This window comes from Triticum aestivum, chromosome 3A, assembly GCF_018294505.1.
Source record: "Triticum aestivum cultivar Chinese Spring chromosome 3A, IWGSC CS RefSeq v2.1, whole genome shotgun sequence".
NCBI classification, from domain to species: Eukaryota; Viridiplantae; Streptophyta; class Magnoliopsida; order Poales; family Poaceae; genus Triticum; species Triticum aestivum.
In genome coordinates this window covers 190376706-190397924 of record NC_057800.1, presented here as the reverse complement: position 1 = coordinate 190397924, position 21219 = coordinate 190376706, and positions in this window count along the sequence as shown.

The window sequence follows — 21219 nt, the reverse complement described above, 5'->3', positions numbered from 1 at the left end:
GGGAACATAACACCGATATGACAGAAACTAGGGCAGCAAGAGTGGAACAAAACACCAGGCATAAGGCCGAGCCTTCCACCCTTTACCAAGTATATAGATGCATTAATTAAATAAGATATATTGTGATATCCCAACAAGTAAACATGTTCCAACAAGGAACAACATCTCCATGTTCCAACAGGGAACAAACTTCAATCTTCACCTGCAACTAATAACGCTATAAGAGGGGCTGAGCAAAGCGGTAACATAGCCAAACAACGATTTGCTAGGACAAGGTGGGTTAGAGGCTTGGTTCAACAATATGGGAGGCATGATAAGCAAGTGGTAGGTATCGCGGCATAGGCATAGCAAAAGAGCGAGCATCTAGCAAGCAAAGATAGAAGTGATTTCGAGGGTATGGTCATCTTGCCTGAAATCCCGCAAGGAAGAAGAACGAGTCCATGAAGAAAACAAACAGACGTAGTCGAACGGATCCTCACAAACACAACGTTATCGGACCCAACCCGAAGAAGCAACACCGGAAAGAAGCACACAACATAGTAAACAACCAACACATAAACATGGCATGATGTGAAAAACAAGTATGATGCATGTCTGGTTTAATGAGGCATGGCATGGCAAAGTGCACAAGCAGTCCTACAGATTAAGTGGAGCTCAATATGCAACGAGTTGCATATTGACGAAGCACCACATTCGTTTATTTAGTTTGATCTTGTTTATGTACCCAACAATATTAAATGTTGTTAAACATGGCAAGAGGGTGAAGTAAATGAAAACTACCTATCTAGGCAAGTTTAAATGAGGCCGAAGGTAACGAACAATAATTCTGGAAAATCCTCATATGCATATATTAGGTTTGGTACTGTTCTGCCCTAAACACAATTTTAGAGTTGTTAAACATGGAAAGTGATGCCACCATGTTAAACTAGGCATTTTTCTACCCCATTTACATATAAGGATTATTTAAAACCGAGCTACGGTTATTAAGTTATGGATTAAAGCATTTTAACATGACATAGGAGCAAATTTAATCAAACAACATTTTAAACATTTCAAACATAGATGAAAGTTGGAAATTATGAATCTAGACCAAATTCTAAGCAAGTTTCATATATAACTTGTTTTAATATGATGCATCGTTTGAGAGATAAAATATGCATGAACAACATGGGGGTTTCTGTAAAATAGTCGTCTCTGGAATAAAGGCTAAAATCGCAGGCAGGAAAAAAATGATCTGGGCCAAAACTGGCTAGCCCAACAAAGAAATAAAAAAAGGAGGGCACTCGGGGGGCGGCCTCACTCATGGGCCAGGCCCAGTTCGAAGGGGAAGCAGGCCGGCCTGGCAGGGCACGCTGGGCCTTGGCGCTCGGGGAAAGGTCAACGCGGGCGGGACGAGGCGCGTTGCTCTCGTCCTGGAAGCAGAGGACGCAGGCAGCACAGGACCTGGTGCTGGCGTCTCCCGGCGACGAGGATGGGGCGGATCCAGGTGGAGGCGACCAGGAACAGGGCGCGGGCGCGGATCCGACGGCGGGGGTTCCATTCTCGGCGCTGGAATGGAGGCGGGATGCACCGGCAGGGGAGCTTGGAGCTTCGAGTGGCTCGGGCGCGATGCGGGTGCAGAGGAGGCTGGAGATGTTCGTGGAGGTCGGGAACGGGCATGGCGATCTCCGGCAGTACCCGAATGGTGGCGCGGGGAAGCAGCGAGCTTGAGGGCCGGCGGAGCTCTGGAGCATCATCTGGAGGCGCGGGTGTTCCTGCGAGAGAGACCGGGGTCTTAGACAGGAGCACGCGGGGGAAGGAGAGAAAACAGGAGAAAGAGAGGCAGGGGATCAGGTGCTGCTGCTGCTGTCACCGGCAGCAAGCACCGGCACGGGCGGAGGCCATCGGGCGTGGGAGAAGGAGCTCGAGCTCCTGGTTGCTGCTGGTCGAGGAGGGCCGGCGCGGGCGGGGTAGGCCTCGGGCACCTGCTGAGACAAGGGAGGAGGAGAGGCCTCAACCCAATCGGGATCGAGCACCGGGTCGATCTGAGAGGGAGAGGTGGGGGTTGCTGGTTGGATCGCTGCAGATACGAGGAAGATGTGGCGGCTACGGAGGGGATGGACCCCGAGGGGAATTTGGAGTGGGTGGCGGCTGAGGGGGACAAGCGACCTAGTTTTTAGGGTTTGTCTGATATATATATCAAAAGGATTAAAGGATAGGGATTTGGATCATTCAATCAAAATCCGACGGACGAGAATAAAATAGGTAGGGAGTCCAAATAAGAAAACGATGATGTTTTGTAGATGTTTGGGGATGTTCCGGACCCATCGGGCACGACTGGTTGGGTCGGGTCCGGGACAGTTTCGGACAGCGAGGCGAGGGGTCGATGCACTGAGCAAAGAGGGGTAGGCATGGGCCTAGGTGGATTGTGTAGAGAGGGTTGGTCTAAGAGAAGAGGGGAGAGAAGCAGCCCGACACGATTTCCGGAGACCGAAAGCGTCCTACTTTAGACCGGCTATACTGCCGCTATAGTTATCCGTTGGGGCGTCAAACGGACTCCGAACGCGATGAAACTTGGCAGGCGGCCTACCTACAACATAAAAACACCGCATGCCAACTTTCATCCCATTCCGAGAACATTTTCCGTCCACTTATAAAATAATATTTCGGACATGTCGCGGGCGCGTGCAAGTGTGGTTGGACTCAGAACGAACAACAGAGAGAACTTGGAGAACCCGGACAAATGCAAGTTTTAAAACATGATGATGCAATGCACATGATGACATGATAAGATGCAACATGCAAGCAAATGACAAGGCAACAACAGCGAATAACTGGCGGACACCTGGCACATCGGTCTCGGGGCGTCACAATACTTTAATGAGTGCTCACAATCATAAAGATGTCCAAGATAGTATATTTATATGTGAAGACCTCTCTTTCTTTATTACTTCCTATTAATTGCAACGATGACCAAAACTATGTTTGTCAACCCTCAACAACTTTTATTCATCATACTTTTTCTATGTGAGCTCATTACTCTCCATAAGATCCATATGATCTCTTTGTTTCTTTTTATTTCTTTCTCTTTTCTTTTATTCACTTAGGATCATGGCAAAATAATCAAACCCTTGACTCAACACTAATCTTTATTATATAGCTCACGGTCTCGATTGCATAAAAGGATAATAAAAAACTCATAACTAGATCATACTAAGAACTTTTATTCTACTAGATCAAGATATTACCAAAAGGATCGAACTAAGAAAACGGTAAAGATAAAAGTGATGGTGATACGATACCGGGGCACTCCCCCAAGCTTGGCAGTTGCCAAGTGGAGTGCCCATACCAGATACTCAATTCTTCTTTGTTGGTGGAGACAGTGGTGATTTTGTTGATGGCGTAGGCTTGTCGTCCTTCTTCCAAGGCATAGGCTCACCATCATAGAAAGATGACTGAGTCTCCTGAATCCTCAAATCTACAGCCAAACTCATCCTTTTGAATCTATATTCCTACTCACAGTTTTGGTTTTGCAGGTCATAAATCTGGGATTAGAGGTGCTCGATTTTCTCATGAAGCTTGAAGATGGCCTCCCCAATGTCCTTGACATCCAGCTTGTGGTTGTTGGTGAACTCCGTGATCATAATGTGATTGGAATCAAGTCCACGCTCCACCATCTCCTGACACTTGTAAACTTCTTGCTCGAATGCCTCGAGCCTGGCCTCCGTACTTCCGGTCTTCCTTGGTCCCTCAGCATTGCGGATGTGCAACAACCCCTCACGCATCTCTATGGTTTGAGGGTGTTGTAGCACTTCTGCGAGTTAGGGGTTGATGAACTTCTCGAAGAACTGGTCCTTGGGGGCACTTGAAGACGACATGACGACCTGGATCTGTCAGAAAAACAGCTCGAAACAAAGACAGGAGATTTTTGCGTGATACGGGAGTCAATACCCCCGGGAGGTTATATAATGAGTTTTTGCTGACCAAAATACGTGTCGTGTACGAAAACGGAGTCTGGAGAGCACACGAGGTGCCCACGAGGTAGGGGGGTGCGCCCAGTAGGGTAGGGCACGCCCTCCACCCTCGTGGAGCCCTCGTGTCCTTCCCGGAGTGCTTCTTATTTTTCTATTTTTCTAAATATTGCAAAACAGAGAAATATTGCCTTAAAAACTATTTTGGAGTCGGTTTACTTACCCATTCCTTTTCGGAGTCTGAAGCATTCCGGAAAGTGTCCCTTATGTATTCCTCCGGGGTTACGGTTTCAATAACATTGGTTTCAACATTTATGGGATTACCTGAGATACAGTGTTTGATTCTTTGACCGCTCACCACCTTCGGATTTGTGACTTCGAAGTTGTTGATTTTTATGGCACCGAAACGGTAGACCTCCTTGATAACGTAAGGACCTTCCCATTTAGAGAGAAGTTTTCCTGTAAAAAATCTTAAACGAGAGTTGTATAGCAATACATAATCTCCTACATTAAACTCACACTTTTGTATCCTTTTGTCATGCCATCTTTTAACTTTTTCTTTAAACAACTCGGCATTTTCGTAGGCTTGGGTTCTCCATTCATCAAGTGAGCTAATATCAAGTAACCTCTTCTCACCGGCAAGTTTAAAATCATAATTAAGTTCTTTAATTGCCCAATAAGCCTTGTGTTCTAGTTCGAGAGGTAAGTGACATGCTTTTCCATAGACCATTTTATACGGAGACATACCCATAGGATTTTATATGCAGTTCTATAGGCCCATAATGCATCATCAAGTTTCTTAGACCAATTCTTTCTAGACCTATTAATAGTCTTTTGCAAAATTAATTTGAGTTCTCTATTACTCAATTCTACTTCACCACTAGACTGAGGGTGATAAGGAGATGCAATTCTATGATTAACATCATATTTAGCAAGCATTTTACGGAAAGCGCCATGAATAAAATGTGAAACACCATCAGTCATTAAATATCTAGGGACTCCAAACCTAGGAAAAATAACTTCTTTAAGCATTTTAATAGAAGTGTTATGATCAGCACTACTAGTTGGAATCGCTTCTACCCACTTAGTAACGTAATCAACAACAACTAAAATATGTGTATAACCATTAGAGGAAGGAAAAGGTCACATATAGTCAAAGCTCCAAACATCAAATGGTTCAATAACAAGTGAATAATTCATAGGCATTTCTTGACGTCTACTGATATTACCAATTCTTTGACATTCATCACAAGATAAGACAAACTTACGAGCATCCTTGAAGAGAGTGGGCCAATAAAAACTAGATTGCAGTACCTTATGTGCAGTCCTATCTCCAGCATGTTGTCCTCCATAAGCTTCAGAGTGACACTTGCATAGGATATGTTCCCGTTCATGCTCAGGTACACAACGTCTAATAACACCATCTACTCCTTTATAAAGATGTGGGTCATCCCAAAAGTAATGCCTCAAATCATAGATGAACTTTTTCTTTTGCTGGTATGTGAAACTAGGTGGTATAAACTTAGCAACAATGTAATTAGCATAATCAGCATACCATGGAGTAGTATGAGAAGCATTTATGACATTTAATTTCTCATCGGGAAAGCTATCATCAATAGGTAGTGGGTCATCAAGCACATTTTCTAACCTTGACAAGTTGTGTGCAACGGGGTTCTCAGCTACTTTTCTATCAACAATATGCAAATCAAATTCTTGTAGCAAGAGAACCCATCTAATAAGTCTAGGTTTAGCATCTTTCTTTTCCATAAGATATTTAATAGCGGCATGATCAGTGTGAATGGTTACTTTAGAATCAACAATATAAGGTCTAAACTTATCATAAGCAAATACAACTGCTAAGAATTCCTTTTCAGTTGTAGCATAATTTCTTTGAGCATTGTCTAGAGTTTTACTAGCATATTGAATAACATTTAGTTTCTTATCAACTCTTTGTCATAGAACAGCACCTACAGCATAATCACTAGCATCACACATAATTTCAAAGGGTAAATTCCAATCAGGTGGCTGAACAATAGGTGCAGAAATCAATGCTTTCTTAAGTATTTCAAATGCTTCTACACAATCATCATCAACGACAAATGGTATATCTTTTTGTAATAAATTAGTGAGAGGCCCAGAAATTTTTGAGAAGTCCTTAATGAACCTCCTATAAAAACCAGCATGACCAAGGAAACTTCTCTTACCTTTGATGTCCTTGAGACATGGCATCTTTTCAATAGCATCAACCTTGGCTTTATCAACTTCAATACCTCTTTCAGAAACTTTATGCCCCAAGACAATACCTTCATTAACCATAAAGTGGCACTTTTCCCAATTCAAGACAAGATTAGTTTCTGCACATCTCTGCAAAACTCGATCAAGGTTGCTCAAGCAATCATCAAAAGAAGATCCAAAGACGAAAAAGTCAGAGAATATAGCCACCATGCATCTTTGAAAGGTAGCAGGTGCATTACATAGACCAAAAGGCATACGTCTATAAGAAAAAGTACCAAAATGGCAAGTAAAAGTAGTCTTTGATTGATCTTTGGCTGACACAGGTATTTGTGAGAAACCAGAATAACCATCTAGCAAGCAAAAATGTGTATGTTTAGATAATTTTTCTAGCATTTGATCGATAAAACGTAAGGGGTATTGATCCTTTTTAGTAGCCTTATTTAATTTGCGGAAATCAATTACCATCCTATAACCTATAATAATTCTTTGAGGAATCAATTCATCTTTATCATTAGGAACAACAGTAATACCTCCCTTCTTAGGGACATAATGGACATGACTTACCCACTGACTATCAGCAACGGGATAAGTTATACCTGCCTCAAGGAGCTTTAGTATCTCCTTTCTTACCACTTCTTTCATTTTAGGATTCAGCCGGCGTTGATGACCACGAACTGGTTTAGCATCTTCTTCCAAATTAATTTTATGTTGACATAGAGTAGGACTAATGCCCTTAAGATCATCAAGAGTATACCCAATAGCAGCACGGTGCTTCTTCAAGAGTATACCCAAAATCATCTCTCTTCTTCATGTTATGAAAGGTTAGCACTAATAATAACAGGATATATCTTTTTCTCATCAAGATAGGCATATTTAAGAGTATCAGGCAACGGTTTAAGCTCACACACGGGATCACCCTTGGGTGGAGGAGGATCCCCTAGGATTTCAACAGGCAAATTGTGTTTTAGCATAGGTTCCTATTTAAAGAATACTTCATCTATTTCTCTTCTTTCATTCATAAACATATCATTTTCATGGTCTAGCAAATATTGTTCTAAAGGATCACTAGGAGGTACGACAATAGAAGCAAGACCAATAATTTCATCCTTACTAGGCAATTCTTCTTCACGGTGTTGTCTACTAAATTTAGAAAAATTAAATTCATGAGTCATATCATCTAAACCGATAGTAACAACATCTCTTTTGCAATCTATGGTAGCATTAACAGTATTTAAGAAGGGTCTACCAAATATAATGGGACAAAAGCTATCTTGTGGAGAACCAAGAACAAGAAAATCAGCAGGATATTTAGTTTTCCCACACAAGACTTCAACACCTCTAACAATTCCCATTGGTGAAATAGTATCTCTATTGGCAAGTTTAATTGTGACATCAATATCTTCCATCTCAGCAGGTGCAATATCATGCATAACTTCTTTGTATAAGGAATAAGGTATTGCACTAGCACTAGAACCCATATCACATAAGCCATGATAACAATGATCTCATATTTTAACAGAAATAACAGGCATGCCTACCACAGGTCTAGGTTTATCTTTATCACAGGGTTTAGCAATTCTAGTAGTTTCATCGCAGAAATAAATAACATGCCCATCAATATTATCAGACAAGAGGTCTTTAACAATAGCAATATTAGGTTCAACTTTAACTTGCTCAGGAGGTGTGTATGTTTTAATATTGCTTTTACGAATCATAGTTGAAGCTTTGGCATGATCCTTTATCCTAACAGGGAAAGGTGGTTTCTCAACATAAGCAGTAGGAACAATAGGAGCATTATAAGTGACAGTCTTTTCTTCAACTTTAATAGGTGCAGCTACTTTTACTTCTATGGGAGGATGATATTTAAACCACTTCTCCTTGGGGAGATCAATATAAGTAGCAAAAGATTCACAGAAGGAAGCTACTATTTCAGAGTCAAGTCCATATTTAGTGCTAAATTTATGAAAAATATTGGTATCCATAAAAGATTTAACACAATCAAAACTAGGTGTCATACCTGACTCCTTACCATTGTCGAGGTCCCAATCTTCAGAGTTGCATTTAATTCTTTCCAATAAATCCCATTTGAATTCAATAGTCTTCATCATAAAAGAGCCAGCACAAGAAGTATCAAGCATGGTGCGATTGTTACCAGAAAGCCGAGCATAAATTTTTTGAATAATCATTTCTCTTGAGAGCTCATGATTGAGGCATGAATATAACATTGATTTAAGTCTCCCCCGAGCTTGAGCGATGCTTTCTCCTTCGCGAGGCCAAAAATTATATATATAATTGCGATCACGATGAACAAGATGCATAGGATAAAACTTCTGATGAAATTCTAATTTCAATCATTTGTAATTCCAAGACCTCATATCATCACATAGCCTATACCATGTCGATGCATCTCCCTTCAAAGATAAAGGGAAGACCTTTTCTTAACAACATCTCCGGGTACACCTGCAAGCTTAAATAATCCACAAACTCCATCCACATATATTAGATGTTCATCAGGATGTTTTGTTCCATCTCCTAAAAAAGGATTAGCTAGCATTTTTTCTATTATACCTGAAGGAACTTCAAAGCAAGTATTTTCATTTTCATTTTCAGTAGGTTCAGTAGGTTGAGGAGCAACTCTTTGCTCTACTGGTCGGGGTGAAGATACCCCGAACAAGCCCCTCAGAGTATTACCTTCCATAGTAACAAGTGACAGTAAATTTCAGCACACTATATATATTTTTCCTTACCAACTTCCACCTACCAAAGGCGCTTCACTCCCTGGCAACGGCGCCAAAAAAGAGTCTTGATGACCCACAAGTATAGAGGATCTATCATAGTCCTTTCGATAAGTAAGAGTGTCGAACCCAACAAGGAGCAGAAGGAAATGATAAGCGGTTTTCAGCAAGGTATTCTCTGCAAGCACTGAAATAATAAGTAACAGATAGTTTTGTGATAGGATAATTTGTAACGAGCAATAAGTAACAAAAGTAGATAACATTCATATGATTCGTGTTCGGTACTTTGATAATTTGGTATGTGGGTGGACCGGTGCTTGGGTACTGTCCTTACTTGGACAAGTATCGCACTTATGATTAACCTCTATTGCAAGCATCTGCAACTACAACAAAAGTATTAAGGTAAACCTAACCATAGCATGAAACATATGGATCCAAATCAGCCCCTTACGAAGCAACGCATAAACTAGGGTTTAAGCTTCTGTCACTCTAGCAACCCATCATCTACTTATTACTTCCCAATGCCTTCCTCTAGGCCTAAACAATGGTGAAGTGTCATGTAGTCGACGTTCACATAACACCACTAGAGGAGAGACAACATACATCTCATAAAAATATCGAACGAATACCAAATTCACATGACTACTAATAGCAAGACTTCTCCCATGTCCTCAGGAACAAAAGTAACTACTCACAAAGCCTAGGCATGTTCATAATCTGAGGGGTATTAATATGCATATAGGATATGAACATATGATCTTCCACCAATTAAACCAACTAGCATCAAATACAAAGAGTAATTAACACTACTAGCAACCTACTAGCACCAATCCCGGACTTGGAGACAAGAATTGGATACAAGAGATGAACTAGGGTTTTGAGATGAGATGGTGCTGATGAAGATGCTGATGGAGATTGCCCTCTCCCGATGAGAGGAGCGTTGGTGATGACGATGGCGATGATTTCCCCCTCTGGGAAGGAAGTTTCCCCGGCAGAACAGCTCTGCCGGAGCCCTAGATTGGATGCGCCAAGGTTCCGCCTCGTGGCGGCGGAGTTTCGTCCGAGAAGATGGCTTATGATTTTTTTTCCATCGGAAGACTTCATATAGAAGAAGATAGCCACCGGAGGGCCACCAGGGGGCCCACGAGGTAGGGGGCGCGCCCAGGGGGGTAGGGCACGCCCCCCCACCCTCGTGGGCAGGGTGTGGCCCCCCTGGTGAAGTTCTTGCTCTCAGTATTTTTTATATATTTGGAAAACGTCTTCCGTGAAGTTTCAGGACTTTTGGAGTTGTGCATAATAGGTCTCTAATATTTGCTCCCTTCCAGCCCAGAATCCCAGCTGCCGGCATTCTCCCTCTTTATGGAAACCTTGTAAAATAAGAGAGAATAGGCATAAGTATTGTGACATAATGTGTAATAACAGCCCATAATGCAATAAATATTGATATAAAAGCATGATGTAAAATGGATGTATCAACATATCAGAATAAATAGCAGGTGTAGGTGTCGCAAATTTACTCAAAATAGAAGGTGAATCAAGTGCAGATCTAGATGGCAGTTCCTTACCTCCCCTCGTAGTTGAGGGAAAAATCTTGGTTCTTTCATCTTTCAAGTTCCTCATAGTGATCAACAGATATAAATCCCAAGTGACTCAAAGAATAGAGCTATGCTCCTCGGCAATGGCGCCAGAAAATAGTCTTGATAACCCACAAGTATAGGGGATCGCAACAATTTTCGAGGGTAGAGTATTCAACCCAAATTTATTGATTCGACATAAGGGGAGCCAAAGAATATTCTCAAGTATTAACAGTTGAGTTGTCAATGTAACCGCACCTGAAAGACTTAATATTTGCAGTAAAGTATTTAGTATCAAAGTAATATGGAAGTAGCGGTAACGGTGGCAAAAGTAACAGTACTGGTTTTGTAGTGATTGTAACAGTGGCAACGGAAAAGTAACTAAGCAAAGATCAATATATGGAAAGCTCATAGGCAAAGGATCAACGATGGATAATTATGTCGGATGCGATTCCTCATGCAACAGTTATAACATAGGGTGACACAGAACTAGCTCCAGTTCATCAATGTAATGTAGACATGTATTCCGAATATAGTCATACATGCTTATAGAAAAGAACTTGCATGCCATCTTTTGTCCTACCCTCCCGTGGAAGCGGGGTCCTATTGGAAACTAAGGGATATTATGGCCTCCTTTTAATAGAGTACCGGAACAAAGCATTAACACTTAGTGAGTACATGAACTCCTCAAACTATAGTCATCACCGGGAGTGGTCCCGATTATTGTCACTTCGGGGTTACCAGATCATAACACATAGTAGGTGACTATTGAAATGCAAAATACGATCAAGAACTCACATATATTCATGGAAACATAATAGGTTCAGATCTGAAATCTTGGCACTCGGGCCCTAGTGACAAGCATTAAGCATAGCAAAGTCATAGCAACATTAATCCCAGAACATAATGGATACTAGGGATCAAACCCTAACAAAACTAACTCGATTACATGATAAATCTCATCCAACCCATCATCGTCCAGCAAGCCTATGATGGAATTATTCACGCACGGCGGTGAGCATCATGAAATTGGTGATGGAGGAAGGTTGATGATGACGACGACGATGGATTCCCCTCTCCAGAGCCTCGAACTGACTCCAGATCAGCCCTCCCGAGAGAGATTAGGGCTTGGCGGCGGCTCCATATCATAAAACATGATGAATCCTTCTCTTTGATTTTTTTCTCCCCGAACATGTATATATAGAGTTGGAGTTGAGGTCGGTGGAGCCTCAGGGGGGCCATGAGACAGGGGGCGCACCCTAGGGGGGTGGGCACGCCCCCACCCTCGTGGATAGGGTGTGGGCCCCCTGGTGTTGATTCTTTCGCCAGTATTTTTTATAAATTCCAAAAATATTCTCCGTGAAGTTTCAGGTCATTCTGAGAAATTTTATTTCTGCACAAAAATAACACAATGGCAATTTTGCTGAAAACAGCATCAGTCCGGGTTAGTTCCACTCAAATCATGCAAGTTAGAGTCCGAAACAAGGTCAAAAGTGTTTGGAAAAGTAGATACGATGGAGATGTATCAACTCCCCCAAGCTTAAACCTTTGCTTGTCCTCAAGCAATTTAGTTGACAAACTGAATGTGGTAAAGAAAAACTTTTACAAACTCTGTTTGATCTTGTTGTTGTAAATATGTAAAGCCAGCATTCAAGTTTTCAGCAAAGATTATGAACTAACCATATTCACAATAACATTTAGGTCTCATGTTTACTCATATCAATGGCATAATCAACTAGCGAGCAATAATAGTAAATCTCGGATGAAAAAACTTTCTCAAAACAATCATAATATGATATAACAAGATGGTATCTCGCTAGCCCTTTATGAGACCGCAAAAGATAAATGCAGAGCACCTGTGAAGATCAAGGACTGACTAAACATTGTAATTCATGGTAAAAGAGATCCAGTCACAGTCATACTCAATGTAAACTAATAGTAATGCATGCAAATGACAACAGTGCTCTCCAACTGGTTCTTTTTAGTAAGAGGGTGATGCTTCAACATAAAAGTAAATAGATAGGCCCTTCACAGAGGGAAGCAGGGATTTGTAGAGGTGCTAGAGCTCGATTTTTGAAACAGAGATGAATAATATTTTGAGTGGTATACTTGCATTGTCAACATAACAACTGAGAGATCTCGATATCTTCCATGCTAAACACATTATGGGAGGTTCCCAAACAGAATGGTAAATTTTATACTCCCCCACCACCAACAAACATCAATCCATGGCTTGTGCGAAACACCGGGTGCCTCCAACTAACAACAATCCTGTGGGAGTGTTGTTTGCAATTATTTTAATTTAAGCATGGGACTGGGCATCCCAGTTACCAATCATTTTCTCGTGAATGAGGAGCGGAGTCTACTCCTCGTGAGAATAACCCACCTAGCACGGCAGATATAGACAACCCTAGTTGATACATGAGCTATTCGAGCATACAAAACAGAATTTCGTTTGAAGGTTTAGAGTTTGGCACATACAAATTTACTTGTAACGGCAAGTAGATACCGCATATAGGAAGGTATGGTGGACTCATATGGAATAACTTTTGGGGTTTATGGAAGTGGATGCACAAGCAGTATTCCCGCTTAGTACAAGTGAAGGCTAGAAAAAGACTAGGAAGTGACCAGCTAGAGAGCGACAACAGTCATGAACATGCATTAAAATTAATCAACACTAAGTGGAAGCATGAGTAGGATATAATTCACCATTAACATAAATATTGTGGAGGCTATGTTGATTTTGTTTTAACTACATGCGTGAACATGTGCCAAGTCAAGCCACTCGAATCGTTCAAAGGAGGACACCACCCTATCATACCACATCACAACCATTTTAATAGCATGTTGGCACGCAAGGTATACCATTATAAACTCCTAGCTAATTAAGCACGGCATGAGCAACTATAATCTCTAATTGTCATTGCAAACCTGTTTCATTCATAATAGGCTGAATCAGGAACGATGAAATAATCATATTTACAAAAACAAGATAGGTCGATTTCATACCAGCTTTTCTCATCTCAATCACTCCATCATATATCGTCATTATTTCCTTTCACTTGCACGACCGAACGGTGTGGATAATAATAATAGTGCACGTGCGTTGGACTAAGTTGGAATCTGCAAGCATTTAATACACAAGAGAAGACAAGGTAAAATGGGATCTTGGTTAAATCAACAATAATGCATATGAGAGCCACTCAACATTTTCATCATGGTCTTCTCCTCTCGACCCCCAAAGAAAAGAAAGGAAAAAAACCTATTTACACGGGAAAGCTCCCAACAAGCAAAAGAAGAACGAGAAATCTTTTTGGGTTTTCTTTTAATTACTACTACTATGGGCATGGGAAGTAAACTAGCTAAAAGCTACAACTATTTTTTGGTTTTTATTAAGGTTTTTCAAACACACAAGAAGAAGGCTTAAAAAGAAATTAAACTAGCATGGATAATACAATGAAAAAGTATGAGCACCAACAACTGGCATGAGTGTGTGAACATGAACGTAATGTCATTGAGAAATACGTACTCCCCAAAGCTTAGGCTTTTGGCCTAAGTTGGTCTATGGCCACGGCTGGTCTGGTGGATATCCAAAGTTGTAACTGGGGTCGTACTGAGATGCAGCAGCTACTGCCTGATGAGCTCAGCTTGGAGGCGAGCTGCCTCCGTCCTCCTCTCGTACTCGTTCGCCTCCTCCCTGGTCATAATATATCTCCTTTTTGCCTGAAAGACAAAGAAAGTAGGCATAGGGAGAGCAACATGGATGGTGCGCTGTCTGTCAAAGATTAGTCGGTACTGGAGGAACTGATCATTCCTCTCACGAAACTGGTGGAAAACCATAGCATCATAATCTAGATAAGCAGGAGGCAACTCAATATCATTTCCATGTATGGGTATATCAAGATAGTCAGCTACACGAGTGGCATAAATTCCACCAAACAAATCTCCACTTATACTATTGTGATGCAACCTACGTGCAACAATAGCCCCCAAGTTATATTGTTTATCACCTAATACCGCACTCTTGAGGATACTAAGATCTAGAACACACATGTGACAATCCTCATCTTTACCCTTAATGCATCTACCAATGAAGAGAGCAAAAAAATGGATGGAAGGGAAATGAATGCTCCGTATGGTAGCTTGTGTGATTTCCCTAGATTCCCCCACAGTAATACTAGCAAGAAAGTCTTTATATTCAGATTTGCGAGGTTCACTAACATTGCCCCAGTGCGGGAGTTTACAAGCAGTATTAAGATCTTCTAGGTCCCTGGTATATGATTTATCATAAAGCTCAAATAAAACAGTGTGAGAATTGTGCGAGCATGTAAATTTAAACCTTCTCACAAATGAATCAGTTAGATAGAGGTATTGTCGGCACTTATTTGACACAAAGCTCTCAAGATCAGCGTTACGCACATACGCGTCAAATTCATCCTTGATGCCTGCCTGGACCATGAACTCCTCTGACGGCCATTCACAAGGCCGTACTTGAGCCTCCCTCGATGGTTCAATGTCCGGCTCACATATCGCAAGCGTCGGTCCTTGCTTCCTTGAGGAACCACCTTGGTACATTTTCCTAAACATATTTCTTCCTCTGAAAAAATTTCTGAAATTTTTAGTGACTCAAAATAAAAGTGAACCAAACTCAACAAGATTGATAGCAACTACTCCTACAAGCGCCTAGAGGCCATATCATGCATTAAAACTACTTTTGACCACATAAATTAGACATGCAAGATCAAGAACAGGGTCACCTAAGAAGCAAAAATTTGCAATAAATAAAGCACTAGAACAAAAAATATTGGACCATTGGAGGAGTCACATACCGAAGAATAATCCCCAAAAGCAGTTTGTGAATGGAGCTTTGAGCAAGAAGATCGAAAATGGTAGTAAGGTGAGCAAGAACTTGGGTTAAGTTGTGGGATGATTTTTTTCTGGAGGAAGACGAAGTGTGTGGGTGCTGGAATAAGTGGAGGGGGCCCTGCTACCTCTTGAGCATTGCGTTGGTTTCCCCCGAAGAGGTAGGGATGATGCAACAAAGTAGCATAAGTATTTCCCTCAGTTTTTGAGAACCAAGGTATCAATCCAGTAGGAGGCTACGCGCGAGTCCCTCGCACCTGCACAAAACAAATAAATCCTCGCAACCAACACAATAAGGGGTTGTCAATCCCTACACGGCCACTTACGAGAGTGAGATCTGATAGATATGATAAGATAATATTTTTGGTATTTTTATGATAAAGATGCAAAGTAAAATAAAAGCAAAGTAAAAGCAAAAGGAAATAACTAAGTATTGGGAGATTAATATGATGAAGATAGACCCGGGGGCCATAGGTTTCACTAGTGGCTTCTCTCAAGAGCATAAGTATTCTACGGTGGGTGAAAAAATTACTGTTGAGCAATTGACAGAATTGAGCATAGTTATGAGAATATCTAGGCATGATCATGTATATAGGCATCACGTCTGAGACAAGTAGACCGACTCCTGCCTGCATCTACTACTATTAATCCACTCATCGACCACTATCCAGCATGCATCTAGAGTATTAAGTACATGAAAACAGAGTAACACCTTAAGCAAGATGACATGATGTAGAGGGATAAACTCATGCAATATGATGAAAACCCCATCTTGTTATCCTCGATGGGAACAATACAATACGTGCCTTGCTGCCCCTACTGTCACTGGGAAAGGACACCGCAAGATTGAACCAAAAGCTAAGCACCTCTCCCATTAAAAGAAAGATCAATCTAGTAGGCCAAACCAAACTGATAATTCGAAGAGACTTGCAAAGATAACCAATCATACATAAAAGAATTCAGGGAAGATTCAAATATTGTTCATAGATAGACTTGATCATAAACCCACAATTCATTGGTCTCAACAAACACACTGCAAAAAGAAGATTACATCGAATAGATCTCCACAAGAGAGGGGGAGAACATTGTATTGAGATCCAAAAAGAGAGAAGAAGCCATCTAGCTACTAACTATGGACCCATAGATCTCAGGTGAACTACTCACACTTCATCGGAGGGGCTATGGTGTTGATGTAGAAGCCCTCCGTGATCGATGCCCCCTCCGGCGGAGCTCCGGAACAGGCCCCAAGATGGGGTCTCGTGGATATAGAAAGTTGCGGCGGTGGAATTAGGGTTTTGGCTCCGTCTCTGATCGTTTGGGGGTACGTAGGTATATATAGGAGGAAGGAGTACGTCGATGAAGCAACAGGGGGGCCACGAGGGTGGAGGTCTCGCCTAGGGGGGGGGGGTAGGCGCGCCCCCTACCTCGTGGCCTCCTCCCTTGTTTCTTGACGTAGGGTCCAAGTCCCCTGGATCATGTTCGGTGAGAAAATCACGTTGCCAAAAGTTTCATTCTGTTTGGACTCCGTTTGATATTCCTTTTCTTCGAAACCCTGAAATAGGCAAAAAAACAGCAATTCTGGGCTGGGCCTCCGGTTAATAGGTTAGTCCCAAAAATAATATAAAAGTGGATAATAAAGCCCAATAATGTCCAAAACAGTATATAATATAGGATGGAGCAATCAAAAATTATAGATACGTTGGAGACGTATCAAGCATCCCCAAGCTTAATTCCTGCTCGTCCTCGAGTAGGTAAATGATAAAAAACAGAATTTTTGATGCGTAGTGCTACTTGGCATAATTTTAATGTAATTCTTCTAAATTGTGGTATGAATATTCAGATCGGGAAGATTTAAGACAAAAGTTCATATTGACATAAAAATAATAATACTTCAAGCATACGAACTAAGCAATTATGTCTTCTCAAAATAACATGGCCAAAGAAAGTTCATCCCTACAAAATCATATAGTTTAGTCATGCTCCATTTTCGTCACACAAGAATGCTCTCATCATGCACAACCCCGATGACAAGCCAAGCAATTGTTTCATACTTTAGTAATCTCAAACTTATAAACTTTCACGCAATATATGAGCGCGAGCCATGGACATAGCACTATGGGTGGAATAGAATATAATGAGGGGGGTTATGTGGAGAAGACAAAAGAGGAGAAGGTCTCACATCAACGAGGATAATCAATGGGCTATGGAGATGCCCACCAATTGATGTTAATGCAAGGAGTAGGGATTGCCATGCAACGGATGCCCTAGAGCTATAAATGTATGAAAGCTCAACAAAAGAAACTAAGTGGGTGTGCATCCAACTTGCTTGCTCACGAAGACCTAGGGCACTTGAGGAGGCCCATTGTTGGAATATACAAGCCATGTTCTATAATGAAAAATTCCCACTAGTATATGAAAGTGACAAAACAAGACACTCTCTATCATGAAGATTACGGTGCTACTTTGAAGCACAAGTGTGGCAAAGGATAGTAACATTGTCCCTTCTCTCTTTTTCTCTCATTTTTTATTTGGCCTTTCTCTCTTTTTTTATATGGCCTTTCTATTTTTTTAATTCCCCACTTGGGACAATGCTCTATAAAATGATGATCATCACACTTCTATTTATTTACAACTCAATGATTACAACTTGATGCTAGAACAAAAGATGACTCTATATGAATGGCTCCGGCGGTGTATCGGGATATGCAATGGACCAAGAGAGACATGTATGAAAGAATTATGAACGGTGGCTTTGCCACAAATACTATGTCAACTACATGATCACGCTAAGCAATATGACAATGATGAATGTGTCATGACAAACGGAATGGTGGAAAGTTGCAAGGCAATATATCTTGGAATGGCTATGGAAATGCCATAATAGGTAGGTATGGTGGCTGTTTTGAGGAAGATATAAGGAGGTTTATGTGTGAAAGAGCGTATCATATCACGGGGTTTGGATGCACCGGCGAAGTTTGCATCAACTCTCAATGTGAGAAAGGGAAATGCACGACACCAAAGAGGCTAGCAAGGATGGAAGGGTGAGAGTGCGTATAATCCATGGACTCAACATTAGTCATAAAGAACTCACATACTTATTGCAAAAATCTACAAGTCATCAAAAACTTCGGCACTACGCGCATGCTCCTAGGGGGATAGATTGGTAGGAAAAGACCATCGCTCGTCCCCGACCGCCACTCACAAGGAAAACAATCAAATAACAGCTCATGTTTCAAATTTGTTACATAATGTTTACCATACGTGCATGCTACGGGACTTGCAAACTTCAACACAAGCATTTCTCAATTTCACAACTACTCAACTAGCACGACTTTGATATTATTCCCTCCATATCTCAAAACAATCATCGAGCATCAAACTTCTCTTAGTATTCAAAACACTCATAAGAAAATTTTACTAATCTTGAATACCTAGCATATTAGGATTTTAAGCAAATTACCATGCTATTTAAGACTCTCAAAATAATCTAAGTGAATCATGCGAGATAAATAGTTTCTATAAAACAAATCCACCACTGTGCTCTAAAAGATATAAGTGAAGTACTAGAGCAAAACTATATAACTCAAAATATATAAGCGAAGCACATAGAGTATTCTAACACATTCCAATCATTGTATGGCTCTCTCAAAAGGTGTGTACAGCAAGGATGATTTTGGTAAACTAAAAAGCAAAGACTTAAATCATACAAGACGCTCCAAGCAAAACACATATCATGTGGCGAATAAAAATATAACTCCAAGTAAAGTTACCGATAGAAGTAGGCAAAAGAGGGGATGCCTTCTGGGGCATCCCCAAGCTTTGGCTTTTAGGTGTCCTTAGATTATATTTGGGGTGCCATGGGCATCCCCAAGCTTAGGCTCTTGCCACTCCTTGTTCCATAATCCATCAAATCTTTACTCAAAACTTGAAAACTTCACAACACAAAACTCAAAGTAGAAAATCTCGTGAGCTCCGTTAGCGAAAGAAAACAAAAGACCACTTCAAGGTACTGTAATGAAATAATTCTTTATTTATATTGGTGTTAAACCTACTGTATTCCAACTTTTCTATGGTTTATAAACTATTTTATTAGCCATAGATTCATCAAAATAAGCAAACAACACACGAAAAACAGAATCTATCAAAAACAGAAAAGTCTGTACTAATCTGTAGCTAGCGCAAGATCTGGAACCCCAAAAATTCTAAAATAAATTTCTAGACGCGAGGAATTTATCTATTAATCATCTGCGAAAAGAATTAACTAAATATCACTTTCCAAATAAAACTGGCAGCAGTTCTCGTGAGCGCTAAAGTTTCTGTTTTTTTACAGCAAGTTTAACGAGACTTTCCCCAAGTCTTCCCAACGGTTCTACTTGGCACAAAAACTAATTAAACAAAAAAACACAACAAAAAACAGAGGCTAGATAAATTATTTATTACTAAACAGGAGCAGAAAACAAGTAATAAAAAAAATTGGGTTGCCTCCCAACAAGCGCTATCGTTTAACGCCCCTAGCTAGGCATAACACGCAAGGATAGATCTAGGTATTGCCATCTTTGGTAGGCAATCCATAATTTGATCTCACAATAGATTCATAAGGTAATTTAATTTTCTTTCTAGTAAAGTGTTCCATGCCTTTCCTTAACGGAAATTGGAATCTAATATTTCCTTCCTTCATGTCAATAATTGCACCAATCGTTCTAAAAAAAGGTCTACCAAGAATAATAGGACATGAAGGATTGCAATCTATGTCAAGAACAATAAAATCTACAGGTACATAGTTCCTATTTGCAACAATAAGAAAATCATTAATTCTTCCCATAGGTTTCTTAATAGTGGAATCCGCAAGGTGCAAGTTTAGAGAGCAATCATCAAAATCACGGAAACCTAACAAATCAGACAAAGTCTTTGGAATCGTGGAAACACTAGCACCCAAATCACATAAAGCATAGCATTCATGATCTTTAATTTTAATTTTAATAGTTGGTTCCCACTCATCATAAAGTTTTCTAGGGATAGAAACTTCCAATTCAAATTTTTCTTCATAAGATTGCATCAAGGCATCAACGATATATTTATTAAACGCTTTATTTTGACTATAAGCGTGAGGAGAATTTAGCATGGATTGCAACAAGGAAATACAATCAATAAAAGAGCAATTTTCATAATTAAATTCCTTGAAATCCAAAATAGTGGGTTTAGCAACATCTAGGGTTTTAATTTCTTCAATCCCACTTTTATCAAATTTAGCATCAAGATCTAAAAACTCCGAATTCTTGGAACGCCTTCTAGGTAAAGATGGATCATATTCAGTCCCATCATTATCAAGATTCATATGGCAAAACAAATATTTAATAGGGGAAACATCAATAACTTTTAGATCTTCATCTTTATTTTCATAGGAACTAGAAGAACACGCTCCTATAAAGGCATCTTTCGTAGCACGCATCCTAGCGGTTCTTTCTTTGCACTCATCATTGGAAATTCTCATGGCTTTGAGAGACTCATTGATATCATTCTTAGGTGGGGTAGATCTAAGTTTCAAAGAATCAACATCAAGAGAAATTCTATCAACGTTCCTAGCCAACTCATCAATCTTAAGCAATTTTTCTTCAATGATGGCATTGAAATTCTTTTGCGAAGTAATAAATTCTTTAATATTAGATTCAAAATCAGAGGGCATCTTATTATAATTTCCATAAGAATTGTTGTCGGAATTACCATAATTATTAGAGGGATTACTAGGATAAGGCCTAGGATTAAAATTTCCTCTATACGCGTTGTTACCAAAATTGTTCCTACCAAAAAAATTCACATCCATAGATTCATTATTATTTTCAATCAAAGTAGACAAGGGCATAT